This window comes from Mangifera indica, chromosome 19 (genome assembly GCF_011075055.1).
Source record: "Mangifera indica cultivar Alphonso chromosome 19, CATAS_Mindica_2.1, whole genome shotgun sequence".
Classification (NCBI taxonomy): Eukaryota; Viridiplantae; Streptophyta; class Magnoliopsida; order Sapindales; family Anacardiaceae; genus Mangifera; species Mangifera indica.
In genome coordinates, this window is record NC_058155.1 from 3,061,882 (window position 1) to 3,080,178 (window position 18,297).

Here is an 18,297-nt window from a genome sequence, read left to right on the forward strand (position 1 = left end):
GATTTATTATGCCTGTTTGATACAAGTTGTGATTATTGAATTATAATCATATGAATAAGTGATTATATGATAATTAATTATTGTTTATATGGTACAACTTATGACTATTGAAGTATAGGTTTACTCTTGTTAGCTGTTAAGAATCTTTTGTCATGTCTACGTCTACATGTTAAGAGAATAAACAAGATAGAAATGTATAAAAAGCCGATTATTTGTCTTAAAATATTTAATTTATCTAATATTTTAGCTCTATTTATTAATAGACTAGTATGCTTAAAATTTTAAAAAAATAAATTAAATGCCTCATTTTACCCTGAACTAAATAAAAATACACCCTTCTCTATTTCTCAAGTAAAAATACCTATGTTTTCAAAATTTTAAGCAAAAATGTCCTAAAATTTTTTTAAAATGTCAATATTATCATTTACCACTTTTATATAAACTCTCACTCACATCTTTCTCACATTATTTAAACTTTCACTTTCATCTTTTTTTTTTCTCAACATTTGATACTATGAATTTATTCGAAAGGAAGAAAATTTATATTCCTGAATTCAAATAGAAAAAAATCAATTTATGAGAACAAGATGTTTATACGAATTTTAATCCAAAACTTAATTTGATTTGTTAAATCAAGTTTATATATTATACAAAGTGGGTATTTGAATATTTGATAATAAATCAAGTTTGTATATTATGAGATAAAATATTGGGTTTTAATATGAGAAAAAATAGATATGAAATTTAAAAAATTATACATCAAAATACTCTAAAACAAGAAAAATCAGATATAAAATTTAAAAATGATGCGTTAATAAACTTTAGATGAAAAAAACTATTAATTTGCCTCCTTGACAATTTTCCTCTCTCCCAAAAGTATAAAATATGTAAAAATACTAAAAATTCTCTCTCTCAATGGGTTGCATTATTTAAAAAATCGAAATTTTTTTTCCCTCTCAAAGTTCCTCTTAGGATGCTATTAAAAAAAAAAAACCAATTTCAATGACAACCCAAGATTGTTAAAATGAATTTTAATTAACCTCTTTTTAAAGTATCAAATTTATATAAATTTATAGCCATAATTTTTTGTCTTAACACTTCTATTAAAAATTTAATATAATGAATTGATGATTTTAAATACCACTTTTTTACATTAAATTATTGACAATTAACTTGTATTTATCGGAAATTTCATAAAAACATATTAATGTGTGCGGGAACTTAAATGAATTGTCGTTTACTGTGAACATGAATGAATTTTTCAGGGAATAACCACGTGAAGAAATGTAATATTTATAATAAAAGCGAGAAAGTGCGCTTCATATGTCGGATTGACCACTGACTTCATTTGTCGTGGTGGAGAATGATAATAAAGTGCGCTTGCAAAAGCAGCTAAGCTGGTTTCCAGCCCTAGTGCTATGTACGGTAGGCAATTACAGTAGAGATCAATTAAAAAATGGCCAAAAAACTTGTTTCCACCCAAAATATGTTGCTATATCAAGTTCTCTCATTAATCTTGAAAATTGTATTTATTCAGCCATAAATAATTAAAATTAACGGAACTCTAACCCCTTAAAATTTTATCTCTTTTTCTCTCTTAAACTATAAAAGTTAATTATTTTCCTTTAGATCAAGTTTTAAAAAATAATATTCTTCTAGGGTTTAGTTTTCAATCTCTAGCATCAAATCCAACATTACCATGACGACGAAGCTTCCCTAACATATCACCATACTTCGACGGTCTCTCTCTCTTATAATGTCGGCAGATGCAAATTTGGCATGGAAAGACGAAGCTCTTCTTCTTTTCAAGCTAAATTTACATCAGTCAATATTCTAAAGGAGAGGAGAGAGACCGTCAAAGCATGGTGATGGGTCAAAGAAGCTTCATCGCCAGTGATAGCAATGAATTTGAAGTTGAAGATTGAAAACTAAACTCTAAGGGGGAAATATGATTTTTTTTAACTTTGTATAAGAAAAAATGATTAGTTTTTAAGGTTTATTAAAAAAAAATTAAATTTTAATTTATTTATAATATTATAGATAAAATAATAATTTTATTTTTAAAATTGTTAATTTTAGTTATCTATGAATTAATAAATAAGGTTTTTAAAATTAAAAGTTAGCAATTGGGAGTAGAGCATACCTTGGGTGATAAACAGTCTTTTGACCATTAAAAAATGTGCAATCAAATGAAAACTGGTGCGTATTTTATTATATTTTTGTTTGTGTCGGTGCGTGTTTTATTACATATGGAAATGAGCCATGTTCCACCCAACTTTTAAGCCACTCTCAATCCTATTCCCATGTTAAATAGGGAAGGAGAAGACTTTCCGGTTTTTATATTTTTGCTTGTGTCGGTGCGTGTTAGGGGGCTACACGTGCATTCACATGTTGGTTGAAAGCCCCGCTGGGCGGGTGCTTTAGCCTTTCGTTAACCAAGTAATTTTTGGAGATCCTCCTTAGAAGGGTATATTTGTCATTTCAAAAAAATATTTCCAGATTCTTCTTACCCATTAATTTTCAATTGGCCAAGATGGTATATCCCACAAGATTTGGTTAACTTATTCCTATTGAAACAGCACAAAATTTTGTAGCATTGTTTTTTATAAATTTTAGGGATATTTTAATTTTTAAAAAACATAGCTAATACATCTATAATGTAAATAATTTGTTTTATATAAATAATACTGGAATATATAATTAAAATTTTGTTTTTGTTTGTGCTTTAAAATATTTCATAAAATAATTAGGTACTAAATTACAAAGACACCCTTTGGCGTCACCATGGAAGAATCGATGTCTAATATCCAGTCAAACAGCCAACTCTGTCTCTCTGTGGTCCATAAACATTCTAGCTCAACAGCTTCTTAAAATATGGACGGTATCTCCACTGTGCTGTTAGTGAAAAATACTTAATTATTTTAGTAATTTTAATAACTTTGGGATGCCAAACCAGCCTGTACCAGTCTCACAAGGGTATATCTAACAGGCCAAAAAGCTTCGTACCACCCAAGGTTTAGTGCATTCTCACACTTATAATATGGGGTTTTAAAAACCTAAACATCCACCCATAATCCAAACCCCATTAAAAATTTCTGTTATATATAAGGCTAAGATTATCATTTATCAAAAATTTAAAAGAAAAAATTTTTATCCTTTTTTCTTACCCTAATTTTGAAAATTGGTAATTTTCTCTCTAGTCTAAAATTTTTCATTTAAAAAAAATGATTTTTTCCCCCTTCTTTACTAGAGTTTCATACTTTTCAAGTTATCATAATGTAGCTGCCCCTCTAAACTTTTTCAAAATTTTTATTTCCCTCCCCCAATATAGTTTTCGTCACTGCCTTTCTTTCGACCGCCCCCTTCCTCTGTCACCTATCACCTCTCTCCATCTAAAACTTCGTGCTAACTTCTCCAACTTATAGAAACTCGAAATGAAGTTGGCCCCCCATATTGTTGAAATTTTTTTTAATAATGTTCAATATTTATATAATTATAAAACTCATTATAATTTACACTTTGACTTATGGTCTGCTTAGCACTTTCACTTTAAATATTAAAATATTAACAAAGTGATCTTAATTTTGTTATAATTTTATCTTTATTTATTAATCTTTTAAGATTAAAATATTCTCATTTTAATTAAAATAACAAGTAAATGAAAAATATTTGAGAAATAATATATTGGCCATAAGATAACAACTTAAAAAATAATTTAATTAATTAATTTTATAATTTGACAACATAAAAGAAACTTAATTTATTATTAAGGAAAATATAGTAGAATATTTTTCTCTTGAACCCTATCATTATTTTGGTTGGCATGCACTTTTGTAAAGATGACATGTACAAACTTAAGTTATATCTTCTCTTGAACCCTATTATTGTAGGAACTCTAACAGGCTTTCAAGACGGAAATGGCTAGTCTTCTTTGTTTTTTTGGCTCAGGATTGGTTCTTGTTGTTCTTCTTCAATAAGACGGGCTTAGGTTGTTCCTGTGACCTAATTAGAGGTTGCATTTGTGTTGTTAATATATTTTTTACTTACCAAAAAATATATATATTAAAATATACACAAAGTAAAATTTTAATATAAGACATGTTAGTTTAAGCAAATACAATACTAATTTATATTCAATAATCTTTTAAGGATATTCAAATAAAATAATATATTATTATTCATTTATTATTGTTAACAAAAGATAATAATTATTTATATATATTAAATTTATCAAATATAATAATAATTTATACTTAATAATCTTTCAGTTAATCAATCTTTGTGGTAATTTTTTATTTTTAGTAATAAAAGATTACTTGAACTAAACATTCTCTTATTGATAATGAAGGTAGTGAAGATGCTAATGAATCAGATGAGCCAAAGTTTGTAGAAAACTTTGTAGCATTTACTACAAATATGCCAAAAATATTTGATGCCTAGATTGGGGAGGAGTTTGGTAATTGTGCTGAGTTTTATAAGAAGCTCTTGATGAATCCTTGAAGGTAAGTTTGGGAAAGAAAAAAGTTGATTAGCTAAAAAAATTTCTTTGTTAATCAGAGATCTTTTCAAGAAGTAATTATTGTTTGATTATACTATTAAAGAGTTTGGTCCCGCTAGAACTACAATTAAAAATTTGAATACAAGAAAAATTAAGGTACATGAAGTATTAAGCCAAACAATTATTGTTGGATTCTATTTTAATATGTTCAATGTAATAATGTTATACTGACATTTTGTTTTTTTTTTTTCTATTCAATCATTATATGATATTTCTTGTTACGAACTCCAGGGCTTTACAATCTTATACGAGCACTATGGTTTTGAATCTTGACTACATAATCATTAATCTATATATTAATGTTTTATTCTTGTTGTTCTTTTATGCATTTTCCTTGGAAAGAAATCTATATATCAATGGAATTACGCATTATGCCTTGGTTTATTTGCATCAATAATCGCTTCTTATAAAGGTTTATTTGCAAGCGATGTCAAACTAGCTTTTAAATGAAAAATTTTGAAATTTGTAAGTAATCATCAATCACTTGGGAGTGAAATGTTGTTCCCCATATATTATATTGTAAAAGTGTTTATTATTCTTTATAATTTTAACTATTGCAAATTCAAATACATAGTGTTGTTATTCCAAGTAAGAAAAAATTTTAATAGTTAGTTTGTTCATTATGTTATGGATACATTAATCTTAAAAAGTGGTTATTTTCTCCAATTATTCATTTTCATAGTATTTTTTCAATTACTTCATTTGTTGTGTATTTGGTCTCTTGTTTGTTCTAAATACATTTTCGTTGTAATTTATATAACTTGAGTGAAGATGTTGATGTCATATTTATTAATAATATTGTACTTTGACAACTACAATGGATATTTTATATATGCCCAAACGCAATTAAAATTCCACCTAATTGCAATTTTTTAGTCTAATTTGGTTTGAAGAACAAATTGATTTAATTTGATTTAAGATATTGTTAAATTATTTTTTTAAGCATGTTTTGGAAAATTTTCTAAACTAGATCGTGCATACTCTTATATTTAAGAGCCACAAATCTAGCGATAGAAGTTAACACAAGAGTAAAACTTCATGTTCACTTAACTAATTTTTAAAACTCTCATATTGACAGTTGTTTATCCTCAAAATTGAAATATTTTGAGCATTCTACTTAGTTATTCAATCTCTCATTGAACTTTGAGGCTAAAATCCTTTTAGCTTCTAGTCTTGAAATCGCTTCAAAGTCTAGTAATAAATGTGTATCCTATTATCTGAGTGGGTAAACTTACTTGCAAGATGAATATAAAAAACAAACAAAGAGAAAGTTTATCAAGAGAAATTTATATCTAATCTCAAAATTTGAAAAGACGTGTGTAAACTCATATACTAAAAACAAATAATAGATACTCATTTTCAACAATCTTTTCAATGAAATCTATCATTTTTCAGTGATTAAAATAGAGAATAATTTGATATATCATTCCTTATCAAACATTTTTAATTTCACCCTTAGTTAACACAAATAACACTTTCTCATCTAAAATCAAACTTCGTTAAAAAAACTAATGATGTAACACCAAAATAGTAATTATACTATCCATTAATTTTGAACCAAAAATTAAAAAAAAATCTTTATATCATACTCAAATATCTTATACATGATAATTTAATATTAAAAATATTTAAAAACTCATAAATCAATCTTTACAAATTTTTTTCAAATCCTTATATATTTTAAAACTACTATATAGTTTTAATAGTTATAATATCATGTATAAGAGTTTGATAATTGTAGTGAGTTTGATAAGAAGCTCCAAATGAATCCTTGAATGTAAGTTTGGCAAAGTAAAAATGGATTAACTGAAAAAATTTCTTTGTTGATCAAAGATCTTTCTAACAAGTAATTATTGTTTGATTGTACTATTAAGGAGTGTGGTCTCGCTAGAACTACTATTAAAATTTTGAATACAAGAAAAATAAACTGTGATTTTGCCTCTTGTCGTTCTCTATTCTGTCAATTCAATGGAATTATGTATTATGCCTTGGTTTATTTGCATCAATTATAGCTCCTTATAAGGGCTCATTTGCAAGCGGTGTCAAACTAGCTTTTAAATTAAAAGTTTTGAAACTGTAAATAATCATCAATCACTTGTGCATATAAGTTTGATGAAATAAGTTAAGTAAATAAATAAATAAGAGAGAGAGTAGGATCCTACTCAGTTGTTCAATTTCTTCTTGAATTTTTAGCCTATTCTGGAGGTTTTCCTATCCTAGACTTATGGAAAATTTGCTAGCATGGGAACTTGTATGTCCCTCTAGGACTATATAGGAATGACTTGAATAGATGATGGAAACCTACTCAAAGCGTTTATAGCTGCGGTCCAACAAATCTAGCAAATATAATCAGCTAAGCAATTAACTATTTGCCAATTACATACTGAAGTCAATTGACATAAGAGTAAAACTTTTTTTAAAACTCTCATACTAATAGCAGTTTATGCTCAAACTTGAAATACTCCAAACATCCTACTTAGTTATTCAATCTCTCCTTGAATTTTGAAGCTAAAATTCTTTTAGCTTCTAGCCTTGACATCACTTTACGGTCTAATAATTAATGTGTATCCCACTAAAACTTACTAGCAAAATGAATATAAAAAACAAACAAAGAGAAAAATTATCAAGAGAAATTTATATCTAATTTCTAAATTTAAAAAGACTTGTGACAAACTCACGTACTAAAAGCAAATAATAAATACTCATTTTCGACTATTTTTTCAATGATTAAATAGGGAACAACTTAGTATATCACTTCTTATCAAACACTTTTACTTTTACCCCTAGTTGACACAAATAACACTTCCTCATCCAAAATCAAATTCCATTAAAAAATCTAATGATGTAATAGCAAAATAGTAATTTTATCATCCATTAATTTTGAAACAAAAAATTAAAAAAAAAACTTTATATCAAACTCAAAACATATTAAACATGATAATTTAATCCTTAAAAAGGTTTACAAACTCACAAATCAATCTCTAAAATTTTTTTTCAAACTTTTATATATTTTAAACTACTGTATGATTTCAATAGTTGTAATATGACATTCATACCCATAATTTTTTGCGTTTTATTTAAGTTTTAGGTGTATAATTATCATTTTTGAAACTACAAGCAGACATAAAATATTTCAAAAATTTCTCCAAACTTTTTACCATTTTTTTAATAACCCCTAAAAATTTCAAAAAAAACATATAATATTTTCAAAAATTATAATTTATTCGTAATAGACAATTATATGATAAAGAAACTTTTATTATAAGAAGGGAGGAAGAAAAAGTAAGGGTAAAAAGGAATGAAAATAAGAGACTTCTTATATAATTTGGATATTTAAAATATTATTTTAAACTTTTGTTAATTTAAGATGATATAATAATTTTAAAAAATAAAAAATAGCAATATAATAGTAGTTGATCCAAAAAATGATCTATTTCGTCCTAAAAAATAAGATAAAAAAATACTCGGTTCTAAAGTATTGTATCTGAATGTCATTGGAGCCTTATTATATTTGGCTTAATGCACTAGACCAGACATATCCTTCGTAGTTAATTTGTTGCCCGATTTAGCTCTGCACCAACCCGTCGCCATTAGAACGAAATCAAACATATATTCCGTTACCTATATGGAACTAGAGATTTGAGATTATTCTTTTTTGTCAAATCCCCTAAAAATCCTAGTTTGGTTGGATATGCAGATGCTGGTTATCTTTCTGACCCCTATAAGGCTCGATCACAGACGGGATATGTTTTCACTTATTATGACACAACAATATCATGACACTCCATCAAACAGACCTTGGTTGCAATGTCTTCAAATCATTTAGAAATTCTAACTCTCTATGAAGCCAGCCGAGAATGCATATGGTTACGATCCGTCATCCACATATCCAGAATACATGTAACCTTTCTTCTACAACAGGCACTCCTTCTATATTATATAAAGACAATGCAATATGTATTGTCCAAATTAGAGGAGGATACATCAAAGGAGATAAAACCAAACATATCTCACCAAAGTTCCTTTACACTCATGAACTCCAGCAGAGTAGAAAGATTAATGTCAAGCAAATCAGATCCAATAAGGATCTTACAGATTTGTTCACCAAAACACTACCGACATCAACATTTGAGAAGTTAGTGTATAACATTGGTATGCGAAAGCTCAACAAGTAACCAAATTAATCCCACTACAAAGAGGGGGAATATTCATCAGGGGGAGCATTTATTAGGCCAATTTTTGAAGTATATCATATTGTGGACAAAATGTGCATTGTACTTTTTTTTCTTTGACTAAGTTTTATCTCACTGGGTTTTCTTAGTAAAATTTTTAATATGGCAGTTTAAGCACGTCCAATACCAACTTACAAGATATTAAATAATTATGTTCATTTACTTTGGTTCTTACTTCATTGAGTTTTTCTTTAATAAGGTTAATATAATTATTTGTAAGTAATGAAAATCCAAGAGAGAGTATTGTATAAGGTGGATTTTTCCATCACATGAGAAGAAAACGGAAAAGTTTGGGTGTGAATGCATTAAATTGATGGTGAGCTACATCATTGCCTTGGTGGACATTTGCCTTGTGTTTAGCCATCTTCCTTGACTAAGGGGGCAGCCAAATAATACCAACCCACCACACCCCACAATTCCTCTCTTCATGAAGAGAATGTGAGACACTTCTTTCCTCCGATTACATATATATAAAATCCTCTCTTACTTCTTTCTCTCAATTCTAATAAACCCTTCCTTCTTTCAATTCTCTTTTATTCTTATATATTCATAATAGAATTGATGATTTTAAATACCACTTTTTTTTTACATTAAATTATAGACAATTAACTTGTTTTTATCGGCAATTTCATAAAAACATATTAATATGTGCGGAAACTTAAATGAATGTGAACATGAATGAATTTTACAGGGAATAATTGATTAAAGTGGACTCCCACCACGTGAACAAATGTAATATTTATAAAAGCAAGAAATAGATGGTTGCATGGTAGAATCCAGCATTGACTTCATTTGTTGTGGTGGAAAATGGAGATAAAGTGCTCTTGCAAAAGCAGTTGAGCTCGTTTCCATTACTACTAATGCGCATGCAGTCATCGCATGAACAAATGTAATATTTATAAGGGAAATTATACAAAATGGCCAAAATACCCTCCCACTAAACAAAAATGCCCAAATTCACTATTCCTAACAAAAATGCCCAAATTCACTATTCCTAACAAAAATGCCCATGACTTTTTCTAAAATACCAAAATTACCTTTCTCCTCATTTATATAAACCCTCCTCACTCACTAAGATGGGTTAAATGAAATTTTATTAAAATTAGGGGTATTTTGATATTAAACATTGTAAATGCATTTTGATATTTCTTTATTTCATAACTTTTTCTAAAATACCAAAATTACCCTTCCTCTCATCTATATAAACCCTCCCCACTCATTTTTATTATACACTTCTCATATCACTCAAATACTCACTCTCATTCTCAGTTTTATTCAAGGTCAATTAGTAGGGTTTCGTTCGGAAGGAAGAAGTTCGTATTTTTAAATTCGATTCGAAAAAGGGTATTTATTCCAATCTTCGCCTAAAAACTTAATTTTATTTGTTAAGTCTAGTTTATATATCATAATATAGGGGTTAAATCAATGTTAGACAAATATAGGGGGTTAAATGTAATTTTAGATAAATATGGGGTTTTTTTTGATATTATACAATATATAAAGGATTTATATAACATGTTAAGAATAGATAGGTATTGCTTTGATACAAGACAACATACATGGGTGTTAAATAAAGAAAGAGATAATTGAGAGGTCAAATGAAATGTTATTAAAATTGGGGGGCATTTTGATATTAAACATTGTAGGAGCATTATAAATGAAATTTTAGGTTTTTTCGAATTTCACCGTTTTAGGATATATCGACTCGTATTTTCTAGATTTCTGAAGAATTTTTCGATTGTTACCATTCTAGGGTATTTCAACTTTTAGAATTCGAATTTTAGTTTCGTTTTTTCGAATTTCACCATTTTGGGATATATCGACTCGTATTTTCCAAATTTCTGAAGAATTTTTTGATTGTTATCATTCTAGGATATTTCAACTTTTAGAATTCGAATTTCAGTTATATTTTTTTGAAAATCATCGTTTTATGATATATCGACTCATATTTTCCAGATTTCCAAAGAAATTTTTGATTGTTGCCATTCTAGGGTATTTCAACTTTTAGAATTCGCCGTTTTATGATATATCGATTCGTGTTTTCTAGATTTTTGATGAATTTTTCGATTGTTACCATTCTAGGGTATTTCAACTTTTAGAATTCGAATTTCAATTCTATTTTTCTGAAAATCACCGTTTTATGATATATCGACTCGTATTTTCCAAATTTCTAAAGAAATTTTTGATTGTTGCTATTCTAAGGTATTTCAACTTTTAGAATTCGAATTTCAGTTCGGTTTTTTTGAATTTTACTATTTTAGGATATATCAACAAGTGCTTTCTAGATTTTCGAAGAATTTTTCGATTGTTGCCATTCTAGGGTATTTCAACTTTTAGAATTCGAATTTCAATTCCGTTTTTTCAAATTTCACCATTTTATGATATATAGACTCGTGTTTTCTAGATTGTTGATGAATTTTTCGATTGTTACCATTCTAAGGTATTTCAACTTTTAGAATTCGAATTTCAGTTCTATTTTTTTGAAAATCACCGTTTTATGATATATCGACTCGTATTTTTCAGATGTCTAAAGAAATTTTTTATTGTTGCCATTCTAGGGTATTTCAACTTTTAGAATTTGAATTTTAGTTTCGTTTTTTCGAATTTTAACGTTTTAAGATATATCGACTCATATTTTCTAGATTTTTGATGAATTTTTTTTATTATTGTCATTCTAGGGTATTTCAACTTTTAGAATTCGAATTTCAATTCTATTTTTTTGAAAATCACCGGTTTATGATATATCGGTTCGTATTTTCCAAATTTCTAAAGAAATTTTTGATTATTGACATTTTAAAGTATTTCAAAGTATAGAATTTGAATATCTATTTGAAAGTATAGATATTATAAAAACGTTTTAAATGGAACTTTAAGAACAGATAGATGCATTTTGATATAAGATAACATACGAGAGTGTTATTGCAATTGTTAAATAATTATAGGGGTTAAATAAAATATTAGAAAAATATGAGGAGTTTTTTTGATATTAATAATTGTACGACTATTTTACATAGTTATTACAGATTTTTTTATTATAAATGAATAATTATTTTCTGAAATTTGTCATCACAGGATTGATAATTAAAATGGATGGTTATGCATCGGTTCGTTATCAGGGAGAATGGATTCAAGGTGGCAACAACACAATGAAATATGTTGGAGGAACCAAACAATTGATTAAAATCCCTTATGGAACAACATTTGAGGGATTTATTGAGCTTTTGAAGGAGTCTTGCGGTATTGATCCAATGAAAAACTACCTTCAACTATCAATAAAGCCAAGAAAAATTGAGATCGACTGCCCTGTATAGATCCAAAATGATGAAGATGTCCAAGGTCTTATTGATATGTCCCAGTACTTATAGGAATGTATTTCTGTTTTTGTTACATGTACCCCAAGTGAAGGGCAGAAGGAAGAAGATGAAGAAGAAAGTAGTGGGGTCAAAAAAGAATACGATTTGGAAAACTTGATTGATTTCAATAATGACCTGTTGTACATTGCAAACTTATAGGCTCATGGAGAAAAAGATAGAGTTCCCTACTAGGGTGACTTTGATGGAAATGATATGCCTGATATTCCTTCAGAAAATATAGAGCCTGAGTATATGGCTTCAGTTACCGAGGGTATGGATAGTTTGCAACTTGACGATCCTATTTCAGGTGGTGGAAATTATTCTGGGCCATTTTTTGACAATACCCCCACTGATCCATTTAGGTGGCTTCCTGATTTTCCTCCACAACCATCAATATCATCAGGTGATTCCAGATCGATCCGAGAGGAGAATGGTGTAAAGGTTGGTAATATTTTCCATAATAAAGTTCAATTGAAAGACGCTGTGAAGCAATTCACCTTACTTAAAGGATTTCAATTCAGTGTAAAAAAGTCTGACAAGAAACGATGGGAAATTAAGTGCAAGGTTAAAAATTGTGAGTGGTATATATATGTAACTAAGTCCACAGTCGGTGAAGTGTGGGGGATCAACTTTATAAATCCTACCCACACATGTTCAATTGATCAAATCATGCCACATCACAAACAAGCTAGGGCCCAAGCTTTAGATCAATTAATGAGATCAAAGTTTGTGATGATTGATCGCATTTATCAGCCTAAGGAAATAATTGTAGACATCGTCGACCAATAAAAAAATTGATATTTCATACTCACAAGCTTGGCGGCCAAGAAACTGGGCTATAAATTCATTGAAGGGCTCACTGGAGGAATCATTTATGCTTTTACCAGATTATTGCTACAATCTATAACGTATTAATCCGGGCACTGTTACTGCTATTGAAATGGATGATGACCATTGATTTAAGAATTTTTTCATAGCATTAGGATGTTTCGTTCGTGCATTCAGAGAATATGTCCACCCAGTTATTTGCATTGACACTGCATTCCTTAAAGGTCGATATATGGGGTATTTATTCATTGTTGTGGCTCTTGATGGTAATAACCGGATATATCCCATTGGTTTCGGTGTCGATAAAAAAAAAGATCATGAAACATGGTGTTGGTTTCTTCGGAGGATTAAAGAATATATCCATGACCTATCTGAGTTGGCAATAATCTTAGATCGACATCATGTTATATACTCGGCAATGGCTGAAGTCTTTCCAGATGTCTACCACGGATGTTGTTGTAATCATCTTCTGTGTAACATACGGGCAAAGTATAAACGAGACTCAAAGGTATAATGTTTAAACAAGTAATTAAAATTGTAACAGTTTATCCTTTTCATACATTTTAATTATAATCAGTTCTCATAATTTTTTCCATCTTACAGGTTGCGGGGGCATATTGGAAAGCCACAAAATCATACACAAAATCAGAATTTGGGGTGATGATGTAATCTCTGGACTCAATGAACCCTCAAGCTAGAGCTTATCTACGTGATGTCAGATTTGAGCATTGGAGTAGAGCGTACTTTCTGAGGCATCATTACAACATCATGACCACTAACATTGCTGAGTCATTTAATGCCCTTGTCAGACATGCACGAGGCCTACCCATCACAATACTCCTAGAGTTCATTCATGGTACCATGCAGTGATGGTTTTACGAGAGAAGAAACCATGCAAGTAAGTATCAAATCGTTATTAATTAAATGTTTTTTCTCGTGTACTTTTCCTCCTTAGTTTTGGATATTACCAAATGTGTTGTTAATATTTTTTTAAATTACAGACGAATGTCCTAACTTTATCACCCTTTGGGGGGAGGAGAAGATCAACAATCATCTAGCAAAGTCTGCACGTTTGGAGGTTTGATCGATTACACGGACTCGATATCAGGTTGTCGATTTTGGTAGATTCATGGGTATTATAGACTTCAATGAAATGTCTTACACATGTAAAAAGTTTCAGCTTTCACATATTCCGTGCAAGCATGCCATCGCCGTTACACGACATATGAGGCTCACGAATGTCAATGCATGGGTTCGTCCATTCTTTTGGACCAATATCTATTGTGCAATATATTAGGAACCTGTCAATCCTCTTGGAAATCAATCTGATTGGTTGCACTCACCAGAAGGAATGGTTATTCTGCCCCCCTCCTCTATAGTCATCGTCCAGGTCGTCCCTCTAATAGAAATCGAGGTCCTTCATAGGGAGAAAATATGACACCGAGGATTTGTAGTTGTTACCATGAACCAGGACACGTACAAACCCAATGTAAAAGCCCAGCACCCGTGCTAACCTCTGCCCTGCAGTGTTTATCTAAAAAAGGCAAAGGGACAAGATCTTGACATTCGGTGGAATCAGTTTTGTTAGTTATATGATTCATCATTGTTGTACTTCAGTTACATATAACCGATGTATTTTTATTATTGTTTCAAATGTGTAATTGTATTGATATGTGATATAATAACTTTAGTATAAATTATTTCTTCATTTTATATTTGTTAGAATGAGTTGTTTGAGTATTTCTTTATTTCATCTAACGTTTGATAGTAAAGAAATAGAAAACAATAAAAAAGAAAATCAAATAAAGTACATCATACACATTCACACATAAAGTACATCACCTATTCACTCTCACTCTCATTACATACATTTTTTTATATCACATAAATACTTACTTTCACTCTCATTTTTATTTAATATTAATTACTATGGGTTCGCTCGAAAAGAAGAAATTCGTATTTCTAAATTCGAATCAAAAAAATCAATTCGTGAAAACTATATTGAAAATAACATGTTATAAATAAATAGATATATTGAAATATCTTAGAATGTCAATAATAAAAAAATTACTTGAAAATCTAAAAAAACAGATCTAAATTTATAAAACTACACGTTTAAATAGCTTATGAACGAGAAAACCGAAAAATCGATCAAAAATTTTGTAATTTCATCGTAAAATGTGTCTAAAAAAGCACATCATAATTACAAATATTAAATTTGAAAATGTCATATGAAAAAAGTCTAGTCCGGTCACAAACAAACTCAAAATCATAAAAACCGAAAATCCTAAATTTGATAAAACAATAAAACTACATAATACAAATTGAAACAGTTTTATTTTGGTCTCCAAATTTGGTGCAACCAACAAAGCTGTTTATTATTATAGAACTCGAAACGAGCTTCGCGTTGATCTATTATAGGCCTCGTAACTCCTCCCGGATCAAAAGTTATGGTCGTTCAAAGTCTACCTCATATAAACCCTATAGTTTTAAAAAAGTCAAGCCTGCTCACTATTCAGTGTAAAATTTCACATGGACTCCCGTAGATCTCCCCCTGTTCCCTCTCCCCTTAAAATTTTAAAAACATTAAATTTCCCCCCCATCCCATAACAAATTTCAAAAATGTCCATAGTGGAATGAGGACTTTCACATAGCCCCCTAATATTTTGAAAGCACTAATTAAGCCCCCTAACCTATTATCAACAGTGGGAAAAATCATCCGATAGTGGGAAACACTGTTCTCACTGTCGGACTGCCAAATGTTTCGGAAGGGATTTTCGGCCAAAATTCGTCGATTTGTCCTCCAATTTTAACACAAATCAAATCTACATAGGCTATAACACAAAACCTCTCAACCAATTCAATGAAATCAACCAAGAATCAAAACATTTTAAGCATTGTTCAAAATCGAAACCCTAAAGTTGATTTAAACAAGATGACGGAAGATATGCTAACTTTCTATGCCATTTTCGATCGTCAGAAACGACAAAAATTGTCTAAAATCAGGACGACAGTGGGATGACAGTGGGACAGGGAAAAATTTCAAATTTTCTCCTGTTTATGAACAGTAAACTTACAGTGGGGACAGGGGGAATTTGTTGTGTTTATATATGGGCAGTTTTGATATTTCACAAAAGTTGGACATTTTTACTTTAATCTAAATATTTTGGATAATTTTGCTTAAACTTGCTAGCTTTTACCTATTTTTTATAATTTCCCTATTTATAAAAGCAATAAATAGAGGGTTGCATGGTAGAATTCAGCATTGACTTCATTTGTTGTGATGGAAAATGGAGATAAAGTGCTCTTGCAAAAGCAGCTGAGTTGGTTTCCATTACTACTAATACACGTACAGTTATCATAAAAGAGGTTAGTATGACTGTGACTAGTCCAGGTCAGGCCAGTATGAGTTGGCTTCCATTACAAAAGAGATCAGTTAGTACTCTTTCGTTTGGATTAGTGGTATAAGAGTTTGGACTGGTAATTTCGACTCAAAGAGATTAATGACTTTTGCCTAGCAGGGTTCTGAAGGTCTCAGTTTCATCAATGGGTAAGGTGGAGTAAAGGGAAGGAATGTATGGGGGTTACCCTGGTTGGTTATTTCTTTCATAGAGCAATCAAGGCTTAGACCAATGTATACCAGGGATTATGGTAGTGAAACAGACAACTCGTACCCAAGGTATGACCCGATTTGAGCCTAACAAATTGTGAAGGCTTGTGGAGGGTCCTTTTACGAGCTTAAGGTCGCTCAACACATATTCAACCTAACCTTTTATGGATTCTAAGTATTTGGACTACTCTGTTCTAGCATGGAACCAACCCGTACGAGTTTTGGTGTACAAGATCTTTGTAAAACAAGGTAAGTACAGAGCATACTTTTGTCTGGATTAGTGGTATAAGAGTTTGGACTGGTAATTTTGACTCAAAGAGATTAATGAATTTTGCCCAAGACTTAAGAAATTAGGCTGTTATACTATGCATAAAGAGAGAGAGGTATATGGAAAGGTTGATAATCCCTTCGAAGAAAATGGATTTCTATTTATAAGCAAAGTTTACAAGCAAAGGAGATACCGGCTGTAAGGCATCGAGTACAGGTGTAAGCGCATACATCATAACTGAATAATTGAAATTACATGTGAAAACGAAAAGATACAAAAGCAAAATAATTATACATAGTGTCGGCAGGTGAAGTCAAAACAGTCTGAAGCTAGAGGGCCAAGTGAGGAGACGTGGAAGATCCTGGACCTTGAGAAGTGGAAGTAGTTGTCCTTGTAGTTGTCATTCTGTCAGATAACTGATGGTGTTGGGCCACTAAAGCATCGATAGCTTCAAAGTTGATATCTTCAATAGATTTGAATTATTGAGAGAAAAAATCATGAAGGACTGAGAGATTGTCACGTAGGGAATCTTCTGAGTAGATGTCTGGAGCATTGTTATTTGGAGTATTAGTACAAATCATAAAATGTTTATAATTATGAGTGCACGTACTTTGAGAATAGAAAGCAACATATGAATCTTCATGCAGATACTTGTACACTATTGGATCCTGATCATAGGTGGGATACGTGGCTAGATCAGCATCAGGATGAACTGGAGCAGAAGGGAATTCTCCTTCAATTTCAATGATAGGATTAGGATTATGCCACGTGGATAAAGACAATTTAGGAGATAACTGAGGTGAAATTTTCATGTCTTGTGAGCTAGAAGTAGACTATGTTGGCTCTGTCAGCTTGTTGGATTCATTGATCTTTGAATAAAAAATATCTCTATCATGTTTAAACTGGGCCATGTAAGGGGTCGGATATTCTTCCCAAGGGGCGTCATCGGCAGGAGTAGGCTAGACTTGGTGTGGAATGATTGAGTTGGCTTTAGTGATGGAGCATTCAAAATTACGGTATTCTTGGGTTTATTTGGTGCGATATTTTTGTAAGCTATATAGAAGATAGGCATATTTACGGGTATGGGTTTCAAGCAATATCTTTTTATGATATTTCAGGATTTGGGCCTTGCGAGTGAAAAATAGGATGGAGTATTGGGCTTTGGCAGGTCTACTGAAACTTTGATGGTCTAATTGATATTGGAAGAAAGTGCAAGTCCACCAAGGTAGATGATAAAACCAGTGGAGAAAGATCTTGAATGAAAGGAATACTAGATCATATGGGCCATGTTCAATGTGATAGAGCCAGGTAAGAATTAGGCTAACAGGGAATTCAATGGCGATAGTGTATTTTGCAAGTAAATACCACAAGAACCATAGGGAATTCCAAGTAAAATCTCAAGTAGGGTTTCTAACAGAGAAGAGCATGATGCAGGGAAAATCGGGATA

General features: G+C 30.5%; 1 pseudogene; it reads right to left on the bottom strand.

Annotated features, from left to right (window-relative positions):
• The window catches only part of LOC123203442, a 37,488-nt pseudogene extending 19,827 nt beyond the window's left edge, over positions 1 to 17,661 (bottom strand).
• Positions 17,662 to 18,297: the final 636 nt, after the last annotated feature.